General features: G+C 41.7%; 1 long non-coding RNA gene across 4 annotated transcripts in view; it reads left to right on the top strand.

The window, feature by feature from the left end:
- Positions 1–27304, top strand: part of LOC133613348 (uncharacterized) — a 150498-nt gene that overhangs the window by 73263 nt on the left and 49931 nt on the right. The window contains exon 4 of one of the 4 annotated variants that reach the window (XR_012050785.1): positions 13848–13946. The exons of 1 other annotated variant lie outside the window; for it this stretch is intronic. This is a non-coding gene — a long non-coding RNA (uncharacterized lncRNA). Of the gene's footprint in view, positions 1–10006; positions 10148–13847; positions 13947–27304 lie in introns of those variants that run through there. 2 more of the 4 variants (XR_012050786.1, XR_012050784.1) reach the window with 2 other exon arrangements.

The raw sequence follows: 27304 nt of genomic DNA on the forward strand, positions 1-27304 counted from the left end.
TCTCATCCACCCCCGGGGCCTTGCCACCGAGGAGCTTTTTAACTACCTCGGCAACCTCAGCCCCAGAAATAGGAGAGCCCACCACAGATTCCCCAGGCCCTGCTTCCTCATAGGAAGACGTGCTGGTAGGATTGAGGAGGTCTTCGAAGTATTCCCTCCACCGATCCACAACATCCGCAGTCGAGGTCAGCAGAGCACCATCCCCACCATACACGGTGTTGACACTGCACTGCTTCCCCTTCCTGAGGCGGCGGATGGTGGTCCAGAATTGCTTCGAAGCCGTCCGGAAGTCTTTTTCCATGGCCTCCCCGAACTCCTCCCATGTCCGAGTTTTTGCCTCCGCGACCGCTGAAGCCGCACACCGCTTGGCCTGTCGGTACCTGTCTGCTGCCTCAGGAGTCCCATGAGCCAAAAGAACCCGATAGGACTCCTTCTTCAGCCTGACGGCATCCCTCACCGCCGGCGTCCACCAAGGGGTTCTAGGATTACCGCCACGACAGGCACCAACTACAGCTCCAATCGGCCGCCTCGACAACAGAGGTACGGAACATCGTCCACTCGGACTCAATGTCCAGCACCTCCCTCGTGACATGTTCAAAGTTCTTCCGGAGGTGGGAATTGAAACTCTCTCTGACAGGAGACTCTGCCAGGCGTTCCCAGCAAACCCTCACAATGCGTTTGGGCCTGCCAGGTCTGTCCGGCATCCTCCCCCACCATCGCAGCCAACTCACCACCAGGTGGTGATCGGTAGAAAGCTCCGCCCCTCTCTTCACCCGAGTGTCCAAAACATGAGACCGCAAATCCGATGACACAACTACAAAGTCGATCATGGAACTGCGGCCTAGGGTGTCCTGGTGCCAAGTGCACATATGGACACCCTTATGTTTGAACATGGTGTTTGTTATCGACAATCTGTGACGAGCACAAAAGTCCAATAACAGAACACCACTCGGGTTCAGATCCGGGCGGCCATTCTTCCCAATCACACCTCTCCAGGTTTCACTGTCGCTGCCAACATGAGCGTTGAAGTCCCCCAGTAGAACGAGGGAATCACCCGGGGGAGCACTCTCCAGTACTCCCTCGAGTGAATCCAAAAAGGGTGGGTACTCTGAGCTGCCGTTTGGCGCGTAAACGCAAACAACAGTCAGGACCCGTCCCCCCACCCGAAGGCGGAGGGAAGCTACCCTCTCGTCCACCGGGTTGAACTCCAACGTGCAGGCTTTGAGCCGAGGGGCAACAAGAATTGCCACCCCAGCCCGTCTCCTCTCACTGCCGGCAACGCCAGAGTGGAAGAGAGTCCAGCCCCTATCAAGAGAAGTGGTTCCAGAGCCCTTGCTGTGCGTCGAAGTGAGTCCGACTATATCTAGCCGGAACTTCTCCACCTCACGCACTAGCTCAGGCTCCTTCCCCCCCAGCGAAGTGACGTTCCACGTCCCAAGAGCCAGCTTATGTAGCCGAGGATCGGACCGCCAAGTGCCCTGCCCTCGGCTGCCGCCCAGCTCACACTGCACCCGACCTCTATGGCCCCTGCTATGGGTGGTGAGCCCATTGGAGGGGGGACCCACGTTGCCTCTTCGGGCTGTGCCCGGCCGGGCCCCATGGGGACAGGCCCGGCCACCAGGCGCTCGCCATCGTGCCCCACCTCCGGGCCTGGCTCCAGAGGGGGGCCCCGGTGACCCGCGTCCGGGCGAGGGAAATCTGGGTCCTATGTTTGTGTTCTTTACAGCATATGAAATACATTTGGCAACAACATGCACTTTGAGAGTGCAGACAGCCCAGTTTTCATCAATTAATATATTCTGTAGAGATACCCTCATCCGCTCACAAATTTCTTTGACTTTATCGTTGGAAATGCATCTGCTTTGAGTGTCGCAGGATATCCACACATTCTTGCCATCTCTGTCGTAGCATAGCTTTCGTCGGTAAAGTGTGCGGAACAAACGTCCAATTTCTTGCCACTTTCGCATCTTTGGGCCACTGGTGCAACTTGAATCCGTCCCTGTTCGTGTTGTTACACCCTCCGACAACACACCGACGAGGCATGATGTCTCCAAGGTACGGAAAACAGTTGAAAAAACGGAAAATAACAGCTGATTTGACTCGGTGTTTGTAATGTGTTTGAGAAAATGGCGGATTGCTTCCCGCTCCGAGAGCGAATAATAGAAAGGCGTTTAATTCACCAAAATTCACCCATTTAGAGTTCGGAAATCGGTTAAAAAAATATATGGTCTTTTTCTGCAACATCAAGGTATATATTGACGCTTACATAGGTCTGGTGATAATGTTCCCCTTTAATACTGAACAGTAGGGGTGTAACAGTACACAAACATTTCGGTTCGGTACGTACCTTGGTTTAGAGATCACGATTCGGTTCATTTTCGGTACAGTAAGAAAACAACAAAATATACATTTTTGGGTTATTTATTTACCAAATTTGCAAAATCTTCCACCAAAAATATTTTTCTTAGTGCAATATTTGATGTGAAGTAATCGGAACCTTGGATAGGTCAATAATTCATAACAACATTGATTTTGATTCAATATTATGTTTTGAGCAATGACAGTTTGAAAGAAGAAAAAAAAAACAGCTTTGTTTTATTAGTCAACATTTCAACTTTTTCTAAATTACATTTAAACTTTAAGCTTTTTTATTTCACTTTTGTTATGTTTTTGTTTATTTTAATAGTATTTTTTGAATGTGCCGTGGGCCTTTAAAACATTAGCTGTGGGCCGCAAATGGCCTCCGGGGCACACTTTTGACACCCCTGCTATAGATAATAAAAAATTAAATGTGATAAATCTATGGATAAAAAGCAGAGCCTGGCGACGCATGCGCGTTTATCATAACTCTCTCTCTCTCTCTCTCTCTCTCTCTCTCTCTCTCTCTCTGCCCCTCCCTCACCAATGCTGCTGCGCGCACAATTTGTTTTGTTTTTAACCCCTTCTTAACCCTGAACGTACATTGAAAATACACGCAAACCTAACTCAAAATGCCGGACATTTGAGGCATTTAAGAAACTCCGCCCTGACAGCTCCGCAAAAGAGGACATGTCCGGTGAAAAGAGGACGTATGGTCAGTCTATCGTAGCCCGTTAGCTGCTAGCATGCCGTGTGTTGTGCCTCGGTGTGCATTGTTTACACAACGTGCGTTACGCTACTTAATATGTCCGTGTGGAAACTCGTTCGGTACACCTCCGAACCAAACCGGAACCCCCGTACCGAAACAGTTCAACACAATTACACGTACCGTTACACCCCTACTGAACAGTGATTCAAGTGCAGAATTTTGTGTAAATGTTGTATTTTCTTTGGTGTTGAAGGCCGTTTTCTTCTTAATTGGGCATCTGGTTCCACAATTCTGCCTAGCAACAAGTGGCCCTGCAAACATGTGACGTGACCAGGTGAACTAATTCGACCATTTTTATTTATGTACATTGCTGCATAACCGCAATAAAATTAACATAAAGCATAGGGAAAGTAGTGGACTTTCTGCTACATTGCCTACTCTTAAGTGGTTGAAATAATGAAAAGAAAAAAGCCCTGTGACTGTATATTTAATTCATCCCGACAGGTTGAATTGAATTTTAACAAAGCAGAGGTCACCAACAGGACACAGTGAGGCCGCACAAGTTGCTCACTTTGAGCGGGGCAAAGAAAAAGAAAGGACAACGTCAGGAGCAATTGTGTTGACAAAACAAAGATGCACACAGCTTTAAAGTTGGAACCAGGGGTGGATATGATGGGTAAAAATATAAAATAAAAATGACTTGAGCCCGTTTGCCGCACTGCTAACATTTCTTGGGATGATGCCTTTTCCCACAGTGGACATTTTTGTCACAGCTGCAAAACCACAGGTGTAAGCCATAAAGTGGACGGTGGCTGAATTCCATTTCTTGCCTTAATTCGCTTTCAGGGTACGGCGTACGCGCGCAGTGCCTCTGTCCCGGCGTGAACCGCTTCGGGCTAACGAGGACGAGACCAGAGTGGCGTCGCGGGGACAAATTAGTCACTTACAAAGAATTCTCAAATTTAATATCAAGTTTTGCAACACATAATTTACACTTAAATATAGAGAGGACGCACTGTTTCACAACATTGAAAACCACTGGCGATTTTAATTTTGTACAGATATGTAAAACTACCCAGACTTTAAAAAAAACAATAAAACATTTTTATAATCGACGCGATGCGCCTTTTCTTATAATACCCCACAACAAATACCCAGTAAGGTCGGACAAAGCAGACATTTTTTGGGAAAAACTGCTACCATATTTGTGATGACGGCCATAGAATCAACTTTGACAGCTCGTTGCATCGAAGTAAGAACTAGAAAAGCTCTCAGACTGTGCAGACCTCCACCATGTTCCATCTCCCATTAGTAGGGATGGCTACCGAATCTGGTATCTGTTTGGCACTGACCGAACCCCGCCAGTCCTACCAGGCACCGCTTCACGGAAAATCCAACGGTGTCATATTACGTTACATGGGTTGCGCGTGCTTGCAGACTTTGTCACTTGGCGATCACTCCAGCAGCACTGAGCGCGGACTCGACCAAAGTACCTCGAGGTAATGTTGCAATTTTCACTGCCAACAAAGTAATTGACTAAAAAAACGCTACAGCGTAAAGTAAGGTTCCCTTTTCCAAAACATGTGCTAACTTGATGCTAAAATACATAGGCTTTGCTGTTGCCATGCTACTGATTAGCATTAGCGATTTAACTTGGCGATTTCAACACCTCCAAATTTGTTTATGAAAAGTACTACCAAGATGCACGTTACAATCGAACAGCTGGTGCTTACAGTATTAACACTTTATAGGTCGCAAAAATAAACCTACACACTACTGCCATTTAACGTCATGGACTTGCAACTGTAATTGCAATTTAATGTCAAGCCTGCAAATTATAGTATGATGATAATAAAACAAGATATAACAAATGGGCAGCAGCTACCATAATCAACACATCTTTTAACGTTGCATTAGAAATTTAGATTTTGTTTTAAAAACCTACGTACCGAAAAAATTGGTACTGTTGAGTACGGGTATTGATTCCCAGGTACCATGATTTGGTACTGTATTGGTTCAAATGTGACCAGTACTCATTCCTACCCACTAATAAATAATCTTTTTAAAAAACCCTGAATCCAGACGATGATCCGGATCACCCTCGAAATGTAATCCATCCGTCCATCCATCCATTTTCTACCGCTTGTCCCTTTCGGGGTCGCGGGGGGTGCTGGAGCCTATCTCAGCTGCATTTTGGGCGGAAGGCCACCTCATCACTTATTCAATTTCTGGCATTTCCGGAAAGTTTATTCAAAATGTGCCCATTAGCTTGTGAGCTATCTATGACGTAATGAAAAAAAAACCAGAGTAAACCCTCTTGTCAGTCTTCTTCTCTCTTTGTCTATGTGAGTGAAGGTTCCGACGCCAGCATGCACACAGAAGTTGAAGCTTGTAACTTAAACGTAAGGTAACAGTAGAAATGATCCGGAACACCACAAAAATATATTTAGTTGGTCCTTATCCCGCTTTAAAAAAAAACTTCATAAATTATTGCACACAACTAACTAACTAGCAGTCTGATTGGACTATCAACCTTGAAGTCGAATCGACAAATATTAAATTCCAATTGGGATTTTTTTTTTGTCAAATCCAATCTTTTTAGTGTCCGTTCACTTAAAAAAAAAAAGAGATTTCTTATATGAATGCGATCTGACCCGCATGCCAACATGATGTCATGACGTTGCACACATTGCAGTGTTTGCGGAAGTAAAAATGGCTTCAGCTGTAGTCATCTCAGTTCGGGCACATTTGTGGCAATTTCAAGGATTTTGTGTAATCAAAGTCAACATTTTCTTAACTGAATTAAACTTATTGCGTGTAGTAGATTAAGACGGAAGAGGACAAGTATTTTTGCTCTGGCAGTTTTATGTGACTTTATGCATCGATGTCTGCTTGAAGATTGGATGGAAAAAGTTATCCATCCAATATAAAGTGTATGAGTTCCTTATACATATTAATTTCACCTGTTTTCTGCTCCATTGTCAACTATTTGTTTTGTAACTGTCTATTTTGGCAAATAATTATGGCATTTATCACTTGTTCTGGTCGGATGAATGTAACCGGAGCACGGGAGCGTTTACATTCAGGACGCATCGCCTATATATACAATTTATTTTTACATATGAAAGAGGCCTGGGTCGGACATGAAAAATTCGGAATTGCACTGTTCAGACTAACAATAAAAAATCTGATACAGATCGCATAGAAGCAAAAAAATCTGAATTAATCTGCAGTGTGAACAAGGCCTATGTGGAAATAAATCTAATATAAATGCTCCGGTCGCATTTATTTGAACCAAACGTCCTCAAAAAGCGATAAGCGTCATAATTATTCGCCAAAGTAGGCTGTTATGAAATAAATAAGTGACAACGGAGCAGAAAACAGGTAAGAATAAAATGTTTTAGGAACTCACGTGAAAGTTCCACCACTCCTGTCTCCGACTGCTCACCCGCAGACATCAAAGCAAATCACCCCAGTCAAAACACTTGTCCTTCTTCATCTTCTACACGCAATAATTTGGTTCAGAAATAGTTGACTTTGATTGCACAAAATCCTTGAAATTGCCACAACTGTGCCAAGTACTCAGACCAACTAGAACTAAAACTATTTTTACCATCGTAAAATCTGCAGTGCATATGCGGGTCAGATTGCATTCACGTTAGAAATCGCTTTTTTTTTTTTAAATGTGAATGCCCACTAAAAAGATCTGATTTGACAAAAAAATCTTAATTGGACACCTGACCCTGCTTTGTGAGCGTAGCCTTATACTCCAGAACACCAGGTTCAGCAGTAAAGACCTCATAAAAGGCAAGTGATGCATGAACGCATTCATATTTGAAACACTCCATCCAAGGAGGACCCATTCAAATGAGCCGACTGTCACTTCCTACATTTCTTGACTTTTCCCTCTCAGATTGTACCCTTCACATCTGTCTGTCTATTCCCTCGATATCAGGAGAGGACCAGATGCCGGTCTTAGGGAGCCTCAAATTCCCTGCCGTGCCGTGCGCAGACAACATATTGGTTCATAATTAATCACATTAGAGGTCTTATCAAGAACCCTGCGTCTGTCTGTGAGTGCCGGCAGACACGTAGTTGGCTGGAGGAGCCCCACCATGATGGGAAGGACGCGAGCGATTAAGATTTGTGGCGGTAATGAGTCCTGAGAGTTGACAGGAAACGCTTGCGTGTTGCGAAGATAATCACTCTGAGGCTCAAGTCAAAAAGTGATTTGGACGATGCGGTTTTGAGGCGTTAGTGGTTAGTTAATTACAATAACTGAAATGTGCCAATCAATAAAAAGCCACTGCGTGTGGTCTGGTGGGCTATTAGAGAGCAGATATTTGATTAAACCCCCCAATAGTGGGCGCTGTTTGCCCTCAGAAGAGGCTTTGTGTTGTCAGTGACCATCAGTGTTGGAACGCAGCCAAAACAACTTCCAGTTAATATTTACTTTAGGAGTCGCTTTACTGTAAACGAGGTGTCCGATTCTGATCTTTAATCGTCAGTAGGCATTAATTATTTTTGTTGTATATTTACGAGCACTCCTCGGGGAGTCTTTGCTTAGCCAGTTTGCTTCCTGTCCCACCCTGCCGGACATCAAATGTAGTTTATACGAGGTGAGTAAATGGACTTATTTATCAAGCGAGCAGGCTTCCGTAATGGAGCTGATTAATGGCTGCTTATTAACTAAAGCGCCGTTGTCCAATGCCCCGAGGGCTCGGCGTGATTCTAGAGGGCCAGAGCCGATTTATAATGACCTATTTTAGCAACGCCTGTGATTGAGCACCATTAAAGTCAGGCTTTGACTTGACAAACATAAACGCTAGCGAGTCCCCAGGGGCGCCCTGACTCCCGCTGTCTCTGCTATTGAAATAAAAGGACGTATTTGTGGAGAGTTTGGGTTCTCAAGGGAGTAACATTTATCAGAGTTCTGCTCAAACGCTGATCTTGTCAGCAGTTAGGATGAGATATCCACTGGGATTGCAGGCTGCCACTAATGTGAATTAACGTGTGCATCTGTGTATGTCAATATGTACACCACATGCTAATGTGAGGCAACTGCAACTCCAGACACTGCCTGTGCAATAGCATTAGCATGCTAATCTCCAACCTGGTAACTGCATGCTAACACGGTTAGTTGTGCCCAGATAGGGTTTCCAACCGTCCCTAGAAAAGCGGAACGTCTCTTATTTAGAAACAAAAGTACGCATCCGGTTTTGTGCCTGAAAGGGATGCACTATGTCACGTAATACCGTGAGGATTAGTGGATAGGGGGTAGTGCGGCTCAAATGGTAGAGCTGTCGTCCAGAAAAACTTGAATCAAATCCAGCTTCCACCATCCAAGTCACTGTGGTTGTGTCCTTGGGCAAGACACTTTACCCGCTTTGCTCCCAGTATGAATTCAAACAAAATGTTTGGTGGTGGTCAGAGAGGCCGTTAGTCCAAATTGGAAGCTAGTCAGTCTGCCCCAAGTCAGCTGTGGCTACAAATGTAGCTTACCAATTACCAATCATGTTGCGATTTTGTACGGTGTCCTTGAGTGCCCAGAAAGGCGCCTTATAAATAAAATGTATTATTATTATTATTATTATTATTATTATTATTATTATTATTATTATTACCACCACCAAGGTGTGAATATGGAGTGACTGAATGATTTCTCAGTTCTCATTGTAAAAGTGCTTTGAGTGTTTAGTAAAACGGTATATAAATCTAATCCATTAGTATTATTATTATTATTATTATTATTATTGTTATAATAAAATACAATAGTTTGTCAAATTTCAATGAAATTAATTAATGACAAACTTATTCCCAGCCCTTTTCTGCTTTGTCACCAATGAGAATAAAATAGCAGACTTCAGAATTTAGTCCCTCGTGGTGAGAAGCACTGTTTCTTAACCACAGAGGGCCGCCAAAAAATATCTGTTTCCCAGCTGTGGTCGGTGTAGGCTGCCGTGGTACTCAGTTGTAATACACCTTTCCACCACTTGTGGCAGTAATGACAATATCAAACAAAAAGTAATTTAGACGTTTCTTAAATGCAAAAATTATGACTAACGTGGTGAAACCGTATTTTAATTTGCACTTTAATTTTATTGACAGTTTAGCAAGACACATAATCATGGTTAATTGTTTTTGTATTTCAACATAATTGTATGGAAGTGTATTTTTGGTCAGTCCCTTTTGACACAGTACTTTGGCTAATACCTATCTTTCTTATCAGTCTGTCCTAAGACTAAGGTTTATGTGTTAAATAAATAATAATATTTGTGATTAACATATGGTTTCATATTATTTGACAATGTTGCAAATTGTAAGTAGGTTAGATATAATAATTGAATACCATTAAAATCAACAGTATGATTAGTAATTGGGGCGGTATAGCTCGGTTGGTAGAGTGGCCGTGCCAGCAACTTGAGGGTTCCAGGGTCGATCCCCGCTTCTGCCATCCTAGTCACTGCCGTTGTGTCCTTGGGCAAGACACTTTACCCACCTGCTCCCAGTGCCACCCACACTGGTTTAAAAATGTAACTTAGATTTTGGGTTTCACTATGTAAAGCGCTTTGAGTCACTAGAGAAAATAGCTATATAAATATAATTCACTTCACTTCACTTCAGTGTTAATATTTGGGTGGGCCCCTCTGTACTGGAATAGTTGGACCCAGAGGTCAAAAAGTTTAGGAACCCCTGATACAAAGCACATATACGCTACATTAGTACAGTGGTCCTTCAGGATATGAGTTTCTGTGACGCAGCTCGTACCTCGAAAAACCTGTATTGCAAAATTACTTAAAATAAATGTAATAGTTTTGTCCACCATTGCAGTTGCTCACAAAGAAAGTCCATTGAACGCAACACTCCACAAGTAGATTTTTGACGTTCTTGCATGCTTTCTTTCACGGTTTGCCTCTGTCCATTTGTCTCCCTCAACAGGAAAGACTCCTCATCCTCTCTAATGTTTGGAGTCCGTCCCCTCCTCTCTCCTCCCCTCCTATCCCACCCTCCATCTCTCCTCGGGCCCTGATGTTCTCCCCGGCTCCTCTGGGGACGGCAGTAATAATTATTATGTAAATAAATACGCCTGCTGTAATCACATTCGTGCCACTGATCCAATTAGAAAGCTGATAGCAGCCGGCTGATTGCGCGGCATGGCGGCTGGTGGTCAGGGCCCGTTGTGTCTCGTGTCCATGTGTGTGTGTTGTGTGACTGGCCAACGCAGCTAAAGCCACATTAGCGAGCTGCTGTAATGAGAGCCGTTTGGTGCCACGCTGCATGCAGTCATGCACTGGAAATAATGCTCTTTGACTGGGATCCTGCATGTCTGCCAGGCCTTGTGGTCTGCTCTCTGGGTTTGTCTGTCACTCAAGCGCACATTGAGTGTGTGTTTATGTGTGTGTGTGTGTGTGTGTGTGTGTGTGTGTGTGTGTGTGTGTGTGTGTGTGTGCGCTATCATGATCCCTGGCTCTGGATCACTTTCACCGTGCATCATCTTATCGGCAATTACAGCCTTGTTGTGATTCCCACCAGCTTCAATGACGCTCCGCCGAGACCATCACCAGTCCACCTCCATCCAAACGGTTCTGTTTAGTCTTATCGCAACACAACAATCCCTTAATGTACCTTTATGACGCTAGTTTATTTCATTGGGGTCGCACTTCAACTGCTCTTAAAAACATACAGTAGATGAGCTGCTGCATTTTCCACAATTACGTCATAGTGTCCAAGCCAGGGGTGTCAAACATACATGTGAGTAGGTTTTATCCAGCCCGTGAGATGAGTTTGCTAAGTATAAAATTGAGCTGACATTTTTGGAATGAAAGAGACTGCAGTTTTTCCCCCAGAAAATGTGTTAGTTAAGGTGGTGTCTCTCTGGCGGACAGACCTGGTATGGGGGTGGGTGGGTGTAAGGATCGGTGTAACTCGGCCTGTCGCCATCACGTCTCCACCTCGTCGCTGCCACCACAGCCTGGGTGGCAATAGACTACAGACTGCGGTGAAGTAGGCCGGCTTCGTCGCGTGAAGAAGCCTACAATTTTTGGTTGTTTTCCGCTCCATTTGCTGAATGGCGATATACGATATATATCTCAAAATGTTTTCCGTAAAGACAAAACAGTCTTAGTTACCTGAAATACATATGTCATTATTATAACTTAGTAAGTCAATATTTTGACTTAGTAATTTACTTAGTCAAAATAATGACTTACTAAGTCAAATTAATGACTTACTGTAAGTAAGTGTTTGCATAAGCGTTTGAAAAAAAGAGTTAAAAGTGGGGCCACCTGCTGACATATGTTCAACTCATCATGCTTAATTTATTACAGTATTTGGGAAGCCTGTAGTTGATTTTTATTATGAAATGTTATATTTTTATCAACATGTGATAGCAGGGACCCTGCCATTCAAAACTAGGCTGCTACATTACTAATGATTAATGTAACTATAGCTGAAAAAATAGTACAATAGAAATAGGAGAGACTATTCATCCCTGAACACCATGGAGTTCATGTAGGCTGTATGTTGCAGTTACATTATTATATCAACTATCAGAGACAGCTTCAGGAAACTCTTCATTTAACATAATGTCGTTTTTTGCTGCTTCAACGCAGCTCAATCAACACAGAAAAAGGTAAAGTGAAATAACTTAGTTGTTAACTGTAGGTCAATAATGCTTGTCTTTCTCTCAGACAGACAGGGCTTTGCTGTCTGTAACACACACACACGCACGCACACACACCGCAAAATGAGCTAACATTACGCTAAAAGCTAATTAGCCTTCATCTCAAGGACTGCGAGCGAGCTGAGCTGCCGCTTATGTTTCTAGAAGGTCAACAGGCTCATAGTGATGTTACTAGTAGTTGAGTGGGAGGTGTTTATTATCATTTGGGGAGAGTCCGCTGTTGCTAAACACCTTTCTGCTCACTCCACCGCAGGAGCACTGACTACATGCGCTCTGAATATGCACTGCTGATTGGCTGTTACATGCGCTCTGAATATGCACTGCTAATTGGCTGTTACCGCTCTGCTGTTACCAGCGGTATTGAGCAAGAGAGCAACAAACTGGATTAAAATAGATCATACAAAAGAAAAAAATCAAGGGACTGTACTAAAACAAACTGGACTGTGGAATTAATCCATACGAGCATGACCAGTAGACAGGATTTGGTCGAACGTGTCTTGTATCTCGGCCGTCAACAGAGTCAGTTTTTATACAGGCAGAAATTTTAAGTTTGCACTTTATTAATTTCAATGTTTGAGATTATCATTTGCTTGCAAGCAATGTACAATGCTACATTTTTGTTTACAGACGTATTTTTGTTCAAGCAGAAGTATTGCCTCTTAACTCAGTTCTTTGAAAATTATTGCATAAAAAGTACAATTTATATCTGGTCTAAAAATGACAAAATTGAATTCTGCTAAGAATACAATTGAGTATCATTTTAGACTACTAGTTTTGATCAAAAATAGAAAAACTTGTTTTGTATTACCTCTGTCATTTGTATTCATTGGTTTCTTTAAAAAGTAATAAGAAAAATTGGAAAAAATCGTAAATTATATCATATGTTTATACTATTTTTAGATGGCGTTAATTTTAGTCATACTCCAGTTTAGACGCCTCAAAGGATTTTCCTCAAATCCTCAGTGCCTTACCATGTTTTTTTTTTATATTGTCCATAGTGCTGTCTGTCTGTCTGTCTGTCTGTCTGTCTGTCTGTCTGTGTGTGCAACTTTGTTTCCCATGTGCCTGAGTATGAAAAGTGGTATATATATAAAGTTTGATTTGATTTTAATCATATTTTTCGAGAAAAACTGTTATGTTTTATTTTCAGGCCATATCGCCCAGGTCTGGCACTGACTACTGTAAAATATACCCATGTCCAATGTATCATATTATCGGCTTCAATGTGAATGAGCACCTTCACAAACGAGATCATTGCCCTTAGTTAGCGAACAATATTATGAAAATACTACAAAACCGATTATGACTTAAATTGATCATTTTGGCATAATAAGGAATAGTTATCCCCTCAGTGGGTAATTATTTAATTTTCATGTCAAAATTCAAACATAAGCAGTAAGTGAAGGTGTACAAAACCTGTTAGCACCTTTGCTGTTTTATTGTGCTCCGGTTATGAGGGAACTGTTGTTTTCATTGCAGTGTCATCCTGCTAACACAGTTCTTACGCCGTGTCTGCTAATGCCGGGAAGCAACGTATGGGTCCCAGCGCCAACTCCCTGCCTTTTACATCTCAATCAGGTCACTCTAGTTTATTTATATATTGTCAGGAGGATGTAGGGGCTGGGAGGGAGGGAGGGAGGGCAAGAGATGAATGTGGCATTTTTTTAAAACCCCTCCCCCCATTTAGTTAGCAAAAAGCTTTTATAATGAATTTGAAAGGCGGCGCAGATCCAAGCTTTTGAAATTCCCAGAGCACTGCTAAGTGAAATGAGGGGGGGGGGGGGCTTGGGGGTTGTGAGGCCATCAACTAAAAAGCACAAACTTACAAAATGTGGGCTGGATTAAAAAAAAATAAAGTAAATAAATGTTTTATTGATTGTGTCCTCTTGTGAACGCGGCTCTCTGCCCAAGCGGCCGCACGCCATTAAGCGAGCGCCCTTAATATTTGGAGCCGACTGGCAATTTGGATTTCATCTCGCCGCCGCATCTTGTTTCTCTCAAGCCCTGACTGTTTTGACATGCGGCCCGATTAAATTATAAACAAGCAGGCCTCCTGATGGTGATGCTGGAGCCACTAATTTCTCTAATTGTTTGCAGTTGTCTGGGAGGCCTGGGACTCAGCCGGCCCCCGTTTAAGGGCGCAGGCATGAGGGAGGCGGGCCGGGAATGACGCCATGCGGGGAAACAGCAGGTAAAGTCAATAGAACCTGATAATGATATCTTTCTTTAGTGCATCACTTCTTTTCACACTTGACACATTTAAGACTGTTAACATGTTGGATGTGATGATTTTATGAAGGAATGCATTTAATCATGGAACTGGAACTGTTACTAAAGTCGAATCATTACCCCAAAGAACCGAATCAAATCGTGTGTGTTGTAACGTACATTTTAGTTGTTGTTTTCATTAACACATTTGAAGGTGTTGAAATAGCAAATGTCTTTGTTGGCGTTGAAAATTCCAACATTACCTAGAAGTAGTTTGGCTGAGTCCACTCTCAGTGCTGCTGGAGTGATCGGCGAGTGCCGAAGTGTGGCTAAAAGTCGGCGACCAGGCATGATGTCACCAGCAACCCAAGTATCGGAATATGGCAACCGTTTTTTTTATTCTTTCAGGACCGGTGTGATTCTGTCGGTGCAAAAATAATTGACCATAATATATGTATATGTATATGTGTGTATATACTGTATGTATGTATACGTATGTACTGTATGTATATATGTATACGTATGTATGTATATGTATATGTATGTATATGTATATGTATGTATATATGTATACGTATGTATGTATATATGTATACGTATGTATGTATATATGTATACGTATGTATGTATATATGTATACGTATGTATACATACATACATATATATTTATATGTATGTATATATACTGTATGTATATGTATACGTATGTATATATACATATATATATATATATATATATATATATATGTGTATATATATATATATACTGTATGTATATGTATACGTATGTGTATATATACATATATATATATATATATATATATATATGTATATATATGTATGTGTGGGGGAAAAAAAATCACAAGACTATTTCATCTCTACAGGCCTGTTTCATGAGGGGGGGTACCCTCAATCGTCAGGAGATTTCCTGACGATTGAGGGTACCCCCCCTCATGAAACAGGCCTGTAGAGATGAAATAGTCTTGTGATTTTTTTTCCCCACACATACATATATTGCGCTCTACTACGGTATCGAGCACTATTTTTTGGATAACCTTATTAAGACATATATATGTATATATATATATATACTGTATGTATATTAGAGATGCGCGGATAGGCAATTATTTCATCCGCAACCGCATCAGAAAGTCGTCAACCATCCGCAATCCACCCGATCTAACATTTGATCAGAACCACATCCGCCCGCACCCGCCCGTTGTTATACAGGTAAAAGCCAGTAAATTAGAATATTTTGAAAAACTTGATTTATTTCAGTAATTGCATTCAAAAGGTGTAACTTGTACATTATATTTATTCATTGCACACAGACTGATGCATTCAAATGTTTATTTCATTTAATTTTGATGATTTGAAGTGGCAACAAATGAAAATCCAAAATTCCGTGTGTCACAAAATTAGAATATTACTTAAGGCTAGTACAAAAAAGGGATTTTTAGAAATGTTGGCCAACTGAAAAGTATGAAAATGAAAAATATGAGCATGTACAATACTCAATACTTGGTTGGAGCTCCTTTTGCCTCAATTACTGCGTTAATGCGGCGTGGCATGGAGTCGATGAGTTTCTGGCACTGCTCAGGTGTTATGAGAGCCCAGGTTGCTCTGATAGTGGCCTTCAACTCTTCTGCGTTTTTGCGTCTGGCATTCTGCATCTTCCTTTTCACAATACCCCACAGATTTTCTATGGGGCTAAGGTCAGGGGAGTTGGCGGGCCAATTTAGAACAGAAATACCATGGTCCGTAAACCAGGCACGGGTAGATTTTGCGCTGTGTGCAGGCGCCAAGTCCTGTTGGAACTTGAAATCTCCATCTCCATAGAGCAGGTCAGCAGCAGGAAGCATGAAGTGCTCTAAAACTTGCTGGTAGAGGGCTGCGTTGACCCTGGATCTCAGGAAACAGAGTGGACCGACACCAGCAGATGACATGGCACCCCAAACCATCACTGATGGTGGAAACTTTACACTAGACTTCAGGCAACGTGGATCCTGTGCCTCTCCTGTCTTCCTCCAGACTCTGGGACCTCGATTTCCAAAGGAAATGCAAAATTTGCTTTCGTCAGAAAACATGACTTTGGACCACTCAGCAGCAGTCCAGCTCTTTTTTTCCTTAGCCCAGGTGAGACGCTTTGCGCGCTGTTTCTTGGTCAACAGTGGCTTGACACGAGGTATGCGGCAGTTGAAACCCATGTCTTTCAAGCGTCTCTTGGTGGTGGATCTTGAAGCACTGACTCCAGCAGCTGTCCACTCCTTCTGAATCTCCCCCACATTTTTGAATGGGGTTTTTTTCACAATCTTGACCAGGGCGCGGTGATCCCTATCGCTTGTACACTTTTTCTGACCACAGTTTTTCCTTCCCTTTGCCTCTCCATTAATGTGTTTGGACACAGAGCTCTGAGAACAGCCAGCCTCTTCAGCAATAACCTTTTGTGTCTTTCCCTCCTTGTGCAATGTGTCGATGGTTGCCTTTTGGACAGCTGTCAAATCTGAAGTCTTCCCCATGTTTGTGTAGGCTTCAGAACTGGACTGAGAGACCATTTAAAGCCCTTTGCAGGTGTTTTGAGTTAATCAGCTGATTAGTTTGTGGCACCAGGTGTCTTCAAAATTTAACCCTTACACAATATTCTAATTTTGTGACACACGGAATTTTGGATTTTCATTTGTTGCTACTTCAAATCATCAAAATTAAATGAAATAAACATTTGAATGCATCAGTCTGTGTGCAATGAATAAATATAATGTACAAGTTACACCTTTTGAATGCAATTACTGAAATAAATCAAGTTTTTCAAAATATTCTAATTTACTGGCTTTTACCTGTATATCTAATATAGACGATGCAAGGCATTAGTGAGGTTATAAAGCTTTTGCCTGTTAAAGAAAGGAGACTGATCCAATGCAGCACAGACATTCGCGTGCCACGCTGTCACGACCCAGACGCACACCAGTGCGCAATCATATGGGAGCCGCGCTGAGCGCACCTCCAAGCGCGTCTCGCTGCCGGCGACGGCCGGGTATATGGGCCCGACGCTCCAGCGCCATCCATTTTTAGGGCTAGTTGATTCGGCAGGTGGGTTGTTACACACTCCTTAGCGGGTTCCAACTTCCATGGCCACCGTCCTAGCTGCTGTCTATATCAACCAGGGTGAGCCCCACCCCTTTCGTGAGCGCACTGCGCGCGGAGTGACCCCTGTTACGCGCCCCCGGCAACAGGGGTGGCGGGCAGGTAAGCTGCGCGGGCGGAGCGCGCGGAGTGACCCATGTTACGAGCCCCCGGCCACGGGGGTGGCGGGCAGGTAAGCTGCTTACCTGCTGCGCGTGACGCCGGCCGCGGCGAAGGCGGACGAGGCGGGGTGTCGGTGCGGTGGGCGCGGTGGTGACCCTGGACGTGCGTCGGGCCCTTCTCGCGGATCGCCTCAGCTACGGCTCCCGGTGGGGCCCTCTCGGGGGAAGGGGCCTCGGTCCCGGACCCCGGCGAGGCGTCCCTTCTCCGCTCCGTAAAAGTGTCCATCTCTTTTCTTTTCTTTTTCTTCTGTTGTGGCATATGCAGCAGGTGCCTGCTCGTTTTTCGTATGTGGGTAACAACATTTAACTATGTATATATATTTCCGAATTGGTTTAACTGCCACCCGCAAAAAAAAAAAAAAAAAAAAAAAAAAAAAAATCTAATTGATCCGCCCGACCCGACCCGCACGCGGATAAAATCTTATTTTTTTAAATTTCATCCGCCCGATCCGCGGACTCCGCGGTTGTGCCCGCAAACCGCGCATCTCTAGTATGTACTGTATATGTATGTATATAAATATATATGTATGTATATGTATACGTATGTATATATGTATATGTATACGTATGTACAGTATATACAATACGAGCGCTCTGAAAGGCAAGCACAAGCTCAAGTAAACAGCAACACAAGGACAAGAGGCCACAGATTAAATTGGATCCACAAACAATGCACAATATACAGTACAGGCCAAAAGTTTGGACACACCTTCTCATTCAATGCGTTCTCTTTATTTTCATGACTATTTACATTGTAGATTGTCACTGAAGGCATCAAAACTATGAATGAACACATGTGGAGTTATGTACTTAACAAAAAAAAGTGAAATAAATAAATAGTCATGGAAATAAAGAGAACGCATTGAATGAGAAGGTGGGTCCAAACTTTTGGCCTGTACTGTATATATGTATATGTACATATTATATTAATATAATATGTACATAATGGATGTATAAATAATATAATTGGATATGAAGAGTTTGTAAAAGTGACTCCTACCTTGTTGACTTCCGCGACAACCTCCTTAAAGTTTTATAATCAATCAGAAATATCAAGCAGCTAAAATGCGCCCAACATGGATACGTGTGGAGAGCGTGTTTAACATTTTTCCCATCATGCACGACCAATGGATTTAAATGGGTATAATTTAGAAATTTGTTATGGTGTTTGGATATTTTTCATATTATCTACAAAGTTCAGTGAGCAGGTTGTGGTATTTGTGACCATGTTTGTTGACCTTTATGTTAGTTGCAATTTTTTTTTTTTTGCACCATGACTAGGGAAGGTTGTTTCGATTGTGTCATAAGGGTAAATGCTGTGCTATTATTGCAAACTACTTTCAAGGATCATTGATCTGATTTACTCACATTGTCCACCATATGTCAGCAAATCTGCAACATTCAGACCGGTCATCTACAACCGGTAGAAACGGATGGATAGAAAGTACTTGGCGGTAAAAATGCTTTATTGAATTTATGATGTCTCGCGGGCCAAATTGAAGACGCTGGCTGACCGTATTAGGCCAGGGCTGTAGTTTGGACACTGCTGGTTTAGAGCGTTGCATCAAATGTTGCCGGTACAGTCTGTGAAGTTGTGACGGCAATAGCTTGACCCCGGAACTGATGCGTCATATTTGAGGGCAGGAAGTGTGTAAAAATAGCCCTAAAAATGACATGACGATCCTGTAACTAAAAACACTTTGACTTTCTGAGGGCCTTGTCTGGGCCTGTATCTTGCCCAACCAAAAAATAAGATAAAAGTCACTGGACTGGAGCTTGTGTGTGTGTTGTTTGCATGCTATAGTGTTCGGGGGTTGGGCGAGGTTTTGAAAGCTGAGCTGTGAATGTTATCCACGCTGGCATCGACAGACAGGCGTCCTTTAGCAGACGGGCGCAGTCGTATCGCTGCTGTCATCACTCGATCGCCGCTATCGTCTCTCTGTGTGTTTGTGTGCGTGTGCGTGCTCATTGAAGGCTAATTTAGCGTGACAGTAGGGGAGCAGGTGAGCTAATACACCTTTCTTCGGGCACAGTGGAGATCTGAGCTGCAACACGTACACACACGTCCTCAAGCGTCACACAACAGGATTTTGCACTAACTGTATCCCACATTGTTTTTGTGTCACTTTGAACCTTTGTGTGTTTGCAACAGTACTTCAGATCAAAACATTTATGTCATTTATTTTTCTCTTGACCTTTTATAAAAGGAGGGGTAATCACAAAGTATGATATTGTGATATGTTGCCATCAAGACCGATAACGATCTATTGTAGGGAAAGTCTGCTACAAAAAGTACTACGTGCTTGATTGCGATTCATTTGCGCTGGCGGTCGGTTGCGTTGATGTGATTTTCGAATTTGCATAACTGGCCATGACGCTTTTGCAAAAGTGATTAAAAAAAAAACATAGAAGACAAAACAAACAATCTTCTGTTACTCCTTATTGTCGGTTTTTAAAATGCCACAAGACTGAGTGGCCGGAGACAGGTTTTAGCACCCGGTGCTTGTTGATAGAGATGTCAGATAATGGCTTTTTTGCCGATATCCGATATTCCGAAAATTGTCCAACTCTTAATTACCGATTCCGATATCAACTGATACCGATAGATACAGTCGTGGGATTAACACATTATTATGCCTAATTTTGTTGTGATGCCCTGCTGGATGCATTAAACAATGTAACAAGGTTTTCCAAAATAAATCAACTCAAGTTATGGAAAAAAATGCCAACATGGCACTGCCATATTTATTATTGAAGTCACAAAGTGCATTATTTTTTTTAACATGCCTCAAAACAGCAGCTTGGAATTTGGGACATGCTCTCCCTGAGAGAGTATGAGGAGGTTGAGGTGGGTGCGGTTGGGGTGAGGGGTTATGGGGGCGGGGGTGGTTGAGGTGGGGGGGGGGGGAGTAGTGGGGAGTGTATGTTGTCGCGTCCCGGAAGAGTTAGTGCTGCAAGGGGTTCTGGGTATTTGTTCTGTTGTGTTTATGTTGTGTTACGGTGCGGATGTTCTTCCAAAATGTGTTTGTCATTCTTGTTTGGTGTGGGTTCACAGTGTGGCACATATTTGTAACAGTGTTAAAGTTGTTTATACGGCCACCCTTAATGTGACCTGTATGGCCGTTGACCAAGTATGCCTTGCATTCACTTGTGTGTGTGAAAAGCCGTAAATATTATGTGATTAGGCCGGCACGCAAAGGCAGTGCCTTTAAGATTTATTGGCGCTCTGTACTTCTCCCTACGTCCATGTACCACTCTGTACAGCGGCGTTTAAAAAAAGTCATAAATTGTACTTTTTGAAACCGATGCCGATAATTTCCGATATTACATTTTAAAGCATTCATAGAACATCTCTACTTGTTGAGAAGAGCGATATGTGCTAGATATGTTTTTTATAGTCACTTTCTGGAAAAATGGTGTCTAGACCAGTGCTTCTCCATTATTTTCTGTTACGTCCCTCCCACGTAGACAAATATATTTTGCGCCCCGCCCCCCCCAATAAGTTTACAGGCGATTCCCTGGTATCACTCCGCGACCCCCCAGGAAGAAGAAAATATTTTGTGCTGGGGGGACCCGCCCCACTGTTTGAGAAGGACTGATCTAGAGGGCTCTGATTACTGGCTAAATATAGAGACAAAATCGCTAAGTTGGCAACACAGATTTCTCCTACTACACAGTAGACCAGGTGTTTTATTATTATTTCATGAATGAGTGCAGACAGGTGGGGCCAAATCTATTTGTGGCAGTCCACATTTATTGGAATGAACTTATGGGAAACACTGAATACATTAAAGTGGAACTGCACTTTTTTAAAATGTTGCCTATCATTTATAATTCTTATGTGAGACAAGCACACACCTTTTCTTTTTTTTATGCATTCAAACTCGTAAATAAACGCTAGCAAAAGTCAGAAAACAATGGAATCCGATCTATTCCGCCCAAAAAGCGCTCTAAAAAAACAACAACAACAACGTTGTATATACACGCTGTAAATATATATGTAATGTAGTAACTGGCATGTTCATAATAACGTAATATTTACATATTTGCTTATTTTAAGCCTAGGGCGGGATACTAATTTCACAGAAGCAGTACTAAACACGAAATACGAATTATGAACATAATAAAACAATCACTTATTGTACAATTACTGCTCTCACTGGGATGCCGACTGATGTGATGTTCTTATCTTCCCGTTTAGATAAAGAATAATTGTAATCCTTACGCAGATATAAAAAAAATAGTGGGCGTAAACTCTTTTTGTGTCTTTCTCTTATACCATCTTCGAGTATAAGTTGAATGTCACTCGGTTTATGGCAACAACTTTCTACTATACAAGTGAGAGGCATAATTTACTATCTATAATTAACTTTATCAGCTCAGAGGCGATACAGCAGCTCACCGTCTGTCTGTCAATAGCAGATTAAGCGTGTTACCTCTCTCTGATCACAGCACCACTTATAATAACAATATCGCTAATACTTGGTTAATATTCATGTTACGATATGTAAATGAGGTATTGTTGGCGCTTTTTGCATATTTTTAGTGGCCTTTGAGCCACCTCGTACTTGCCGTATTTTACAAATTAGAATGCATAAAAAAGGAAGACATCTGTGTTCTTGTCGTTCATAGGGATTGTAAATGAAAGGCAACATTAAAACAATTGCAGTTCCCCAATAAACTTTCGAACATATTTGTCCTTGTGGGGGAAATTTAAGGACAACATCACAGAACTGAATTTAAACTACACCTCATAATGTCCACATTCTAACTAAACACTCACTGTTGTTTGTGCTGGCTAAAAAATATAAAAAATGTCATAAAACCCTTAAAAAATGTCAGAAATCGGCAGTCTTGGCCAAATGTTTTGAGAATGAATCTACAATCTACTGCAGGAATGTCCAAACTTTTTGACGTAGGGGCCACATTGGGCTAAAAAATTTGGTCAAGGGCCGAAAGCGGAATATATATATATAGCCTATAGATTTATATGTGTACATATTATATTAATATAATTGATACATAATTAATATTCAATATAATTAGATATTAAGACTATGTGAAAGTTTGACTTCTACCTTGTTTACTTTCGTGACAACCTCCCTTAAAGTTTTGTAATCAGTCAGAAATATCAAGGAACTAAAATGCCCCCAACATGGATAAGTGTGGAGTGTTTTGCAATTTTCCCACCTGGCTTTGTAATGGATTTAAATGGGTGTAAATTTGAATTTTCTAGGGTGCATGGATGTTTTGTATAATATGCACAAAGTTCAGTGAGCAGGTTGTGTTGTGACCATGTCTGTTGACATTTTGTGTTGGTTGGATTTGATTATTTTGTTTTGCACCATGACTTGGGAAGGTTGTTTGCATTGGGTTAAAATAAGTGAATTTCTTTCAGACCATAATTAAAGGCCATTGACCTGAATTACTCATGTTGTCCACTGGTTGGCGACATAATGGCATCATCAATACCGTCTGACCATTACAATGAATGCAATCTCCCGGTGGGTAAAACTCTTGTTGGCCAAATTGCAGATGTCGGGGTGATGTAGTTTGGACACCCCTGATTTACTGCGTTGGTCATTTCTTCTGTTGTTTCAGTCTCTGCCATTGATGTATTCTATGTATGCATATTAAAACAAAGTAACAACAACCTGCTCCATTCTTGAAATGTTGCATCTTCTTAGATAAAGAGCTAAGCATAGCAAACAAATGTTTAAAAAAATAAGTTAAGCAATGTCGAGAAAACCGAGGTTTACTGGCAACTGCAAATGGTTCAACAACAATACTAATATTTACTAATGGATTCACCGTTTGATATCAGTATTTTATTCCACATATAAAGTCTATGGTGAACAATTGGAGGATGCCCCAAGGGATACATTGCATAGTTCTTAATGACTCTTGTCTCAGCTTTTCTTCGAACTCAGTTGTGTGTTTTCATTTATTTTCTTTGAACCAGTGTGTGTGCGTGTCACTCGTGCTCTGTCAGCTGTTGAACATTTCAACAGAGGGAGCCCATTATGGGACAGCTTGTGGTGATGAATATTGAATACACCGTGCGCCCATGTTAATGTCTCAAAATGTGCGTGCGCGTGTGTACAACATGCGATAACATCTGAGTAATGACAATTGAGAGAAATACGAGCAGTACAGTAAAGAGGCCGCATCTTGGTGATTGTCAGGGAGTCACATGCTGGCAATAAAACTTTGTTCCCTGCTCGCGCTCATTACTTATTTTCATCGTAGTAAATATTTGAATTTGTCTTGTTTGTCTTTATTCAGAATGAATAGCTCGGTTGGTTGAGGCAGCACGGCGCTCGTGTCCTGCCAATCTGCCAGAAAATGGTCGTTTGGAGGTATTAAGATAAACACGCGCGGGACAATAAGTGACTGGCGACTGTTGAAGCGGGACGCGTGCCTCAATAGGCTACTGATGCGGTTAATGCCTGATGAGAGTTCATCACAACATTGGTAAATGCTGGTTACTCATCCACAGCCTGCTGCCTGTCTTGTTTTGGGGGCTTTTAATGTGTAAGGTGAGGTTTCCCAGATGGCAAAGTCTGCTGCAGGTCTTGCTCTTCGTCTTGCCGAAACGCTACACTGAGTTGCAGGACAGGGAGACGAATAGTTCCAAACCAGTTGTAGTTCTAGAGCAGTGGTTCTTAATCTGGGTTCGATGGAACCCTAGGGGTTCGGTGAGTCGGGCTCAGGAGTTCGGCGGAGGTCAAGACACACCCGACTCATCGTGTAAATAAAAACTTCTCCTTATCTGCGTATTACGGATACGGCAACAGCAGAAGTCAGACTGATTTGCAGGTGTGTAATTTGTTGTGAGTTTATGTACTGTGTTGGTTTTGTTGTTTGAACAAGGTGATGTTCATGCACGCTTCATTTTGTGCACCAGTAAAAGAATATGGTAACACTTTAGTATGGGGAACATATTCACCATTAATTAGTTGCTTATTAACATGCAAATTAGTAACATATTGGCTCTTAACTAGTCATTATTAAGTACTTATTAATGCCTTATTCGGCATGGCCTTATTATAACCCTAACCCTACCCAAATAACTCTAAATTAAGTCTTTGTTACTTAGAATATGTTCCCCTAGTGTCAAAAAAAACTCTAAATTAAGTCTTTGTTACTTATAATATGTTCCCCATACTAAAGTGTTACCAAAAACATATAACTTTGTCTTGAATTTGAAAAAAAAAAACATTTTATTTTTCACTAAAGAAGGGTTCGGGGAATGCACATTTGAAACTGCTGGGGTTCGGTACCTCCAACAAGGTTAAGAACCACTGTTCTAGAGTATTTATTAGTGGCCAGCAAGAAGGTGTATTTTTGACATGACCCCTGTAAACCGGGGTCACAACATCGGAAGCATATTACCTGAGGAGGCGTGGCTACAGGATAGAGTTGCCAAATGGGAAACGTTCCTTGCATGCATGTTAGAGAATTTTACGCTACATTTTCAATGATAATAATGTTAGTAAATGATCTACTAAAAAAATCTGTGGTACATTACATGGGACATGCAAGTGTAAAAAAGGCAGCCAAAAGAGGTTGGTAGATGAGAATACATCTGAAGGTAAAATATAGTGTAGAAATGCACCCAATTGCAGAAAATGTAGTCTTGATTTTCCCCCCAAAAATTCGGGATTTGCAGGGCAACACTTTGTTGATCAAAACATTCCTGTTTTTTTCTCAAAGGGTTCTTACATTCCTGAATAATGTAAGAAATGTAACGTCCTGACCGAGGCACAATAATGCTCTTTATTGACTTTGACTTTATTTTTAAAACAGGGACAGTACATATTGGAGCAATTACAATACAATACAAAGTGTTTTTGCCACAAGTTCGGCACGCCTATCTTTGGGCACTTTTGCCCATTCATCTTTACGGCACCTCTCAAGCTCCATCAGGTCGGATGGGAAGCTGTCGTTTTCATCCAGGATGTCTCTGTTTACTGCTGCATTCACATTTCCCTCTATCCTGACTCGTCTCCCAGTTACTGCTGCTGAAAACCATCCCTGCAGCATGATGCTGCCACCACCATGCTTCACTGTAGGGATGGGATTGTATCAAACATGATGCCTGGCATTTACACCAAAGAGTTCCATCTTTTGTCTCATTAGACCAGAACATTTTGTTTTTCATGGTCTGAGAGTTTTTCAGGCGCATTTTGGCAAACTTTTTACCAAGAAATGGCTTCCGTCTGGTCACTCTATCGTACAGGCCTGATTGGTTGATTGCTGCAGAGATGGTTGTCCTTCTAGAAGGTTCTCCTATCTCCACAGAGGAATACTGTAGCATATTATGTCCCACATATGTTTTGGCATTCACACAATGATTCAGCCCCGTGTGCAGGGCAGGCTGTCCTACAAAGAAGCCTAATTGGCAACAAGTAACAGGTGTGTCTACAGTGCCAATCAGAGACAAGAGGTGCAATGACATGAAATAGAAACCAAAAAAAGAGTGATGGACTGGAAAAGTTACAGAACACAGTAATCCAATCCAATCCAATCCACTTTATTTATATAGCACATTTAAACAACAAAATGTTTTCAAAGTGCTGCACAACAATATTAAACACAATTAAAAACAATAAAAAATAAATATGATTAAAAACTATTTCAAAGGGTAAAACCAATTAAAACAGTAAATAGAAAGCAAAATTTTAAAAACACAGAGGACAACAGAGGACCACACAACTCACGTAGTGTTAAAAGCCAGAGAATAAAAGTGGGTCTTAAGACGAGACTTAAAACACTCCACTGTGGGAGCAGTTCGAATATGGAGGGGCAGAGTGTTCCAGAGCTTAGGGCCGACCACAGAGAAGGCCCTGTCTCCCCTGGTTTTAAGTCTCGTCTTGGACACCACGAGCTGGAGCTGGCTCTCGGACCTCAGAGCGCGCGCAGGATTGTAAGTTTGGATGAGGTCCGAGATATACTGAGGTGCCAGTCCATGTAAAGCTTTAAAAACAAACAGCAAGGTTTTAAAATCAATTCTAAAATGAACAGGGAGCCAGTGCAAACTCTCAAGGATTGTGATAAGTGATAGCAAAACCAAAATAGTCGTGAAGGATCATGATACCTATGTAAATGTGTTTTTTTTAAACTTTTAATAAATGTAAATTTGCAACAACAAAAAAACTTTTTACATAGTTATTATAGGGTGTTGTGTGTAGAATTTTGAGGACAAAAATGTATGTATTCTATTTTGGAATAAGACTGTAACATAACAAAATGTGGAAAAAGTCCGGGGGCACTCTATGACTGCCCTTAAAGGGTCACTTGTAACAGTAAATTTATGATAATATTACACAATTGCCTTTTTTGTGTCCAATTTGATAGGTAACTTTCTTTTAAGTCATAATAAGTGAAGTAGACATTGAAGCATTTATTATCATTTAAATTGAAACATGTTTGGAATATAGGATAATATAATATTTGTTGCATTATTAGATAGTGGGACCAAACAGTCAGGATCAAACATGTTGAAACTGCATTTCAGTTTTATGCTCCTAAAATCTGGAATAGTCTTCTTAATATTAAAGTTAAAAAGATATGCAATTGCATGCATTACATGCATTATTTTTCTCTCAAAATGGAATTAATAAATACATTTCGTACTTTGAAACTAATATTTCCAGGCTTTTGTGGGCCATATACTGTAAACTGTTATGGCGGGCCACATCTGGGCCTCTGGCCTTGAGTTTGACACCTTTGATGTAAAAGATACCCGTCTTAGTAGTCAGTGTACAGCTGTTTAGATTTACTATCAACACACAGACATTATTGTGTGTGAATATTTACTGTGCGCACCATTGTTATCTAGTAGTAATGGGTAAATGACACCTCACTGAGTGTGTTGCACACTCACTAGCTGTATTGACACTGCAATGACACTGTGCTGATGGTTCATAATGGTGCCATCTGTTGAATAAAAAAAGACGACAGCAAAAACTTTGTTCACGGTTTTAATAATTTCTTTATTCTTATGGCTGCAATAGAATAGAACAGGCTTTTATTATCATT

Source organism: Nerophis lumbriciformis, linkage group LG13 (assembly GCF_033978685.3).
Source record: "Nerophis lumbriciformis linkage group LG13, RoL_Nlum_v2.1, whole genome shotgun sequence".
Classification (NCBI taxonomy): domain Eukaryota; kingdom Metazoa; phylum Chordata; class Actinopteri; order Syngnathiformes; family Syngnathidae; genus Nerophis; species Nerophis lumbriciformis.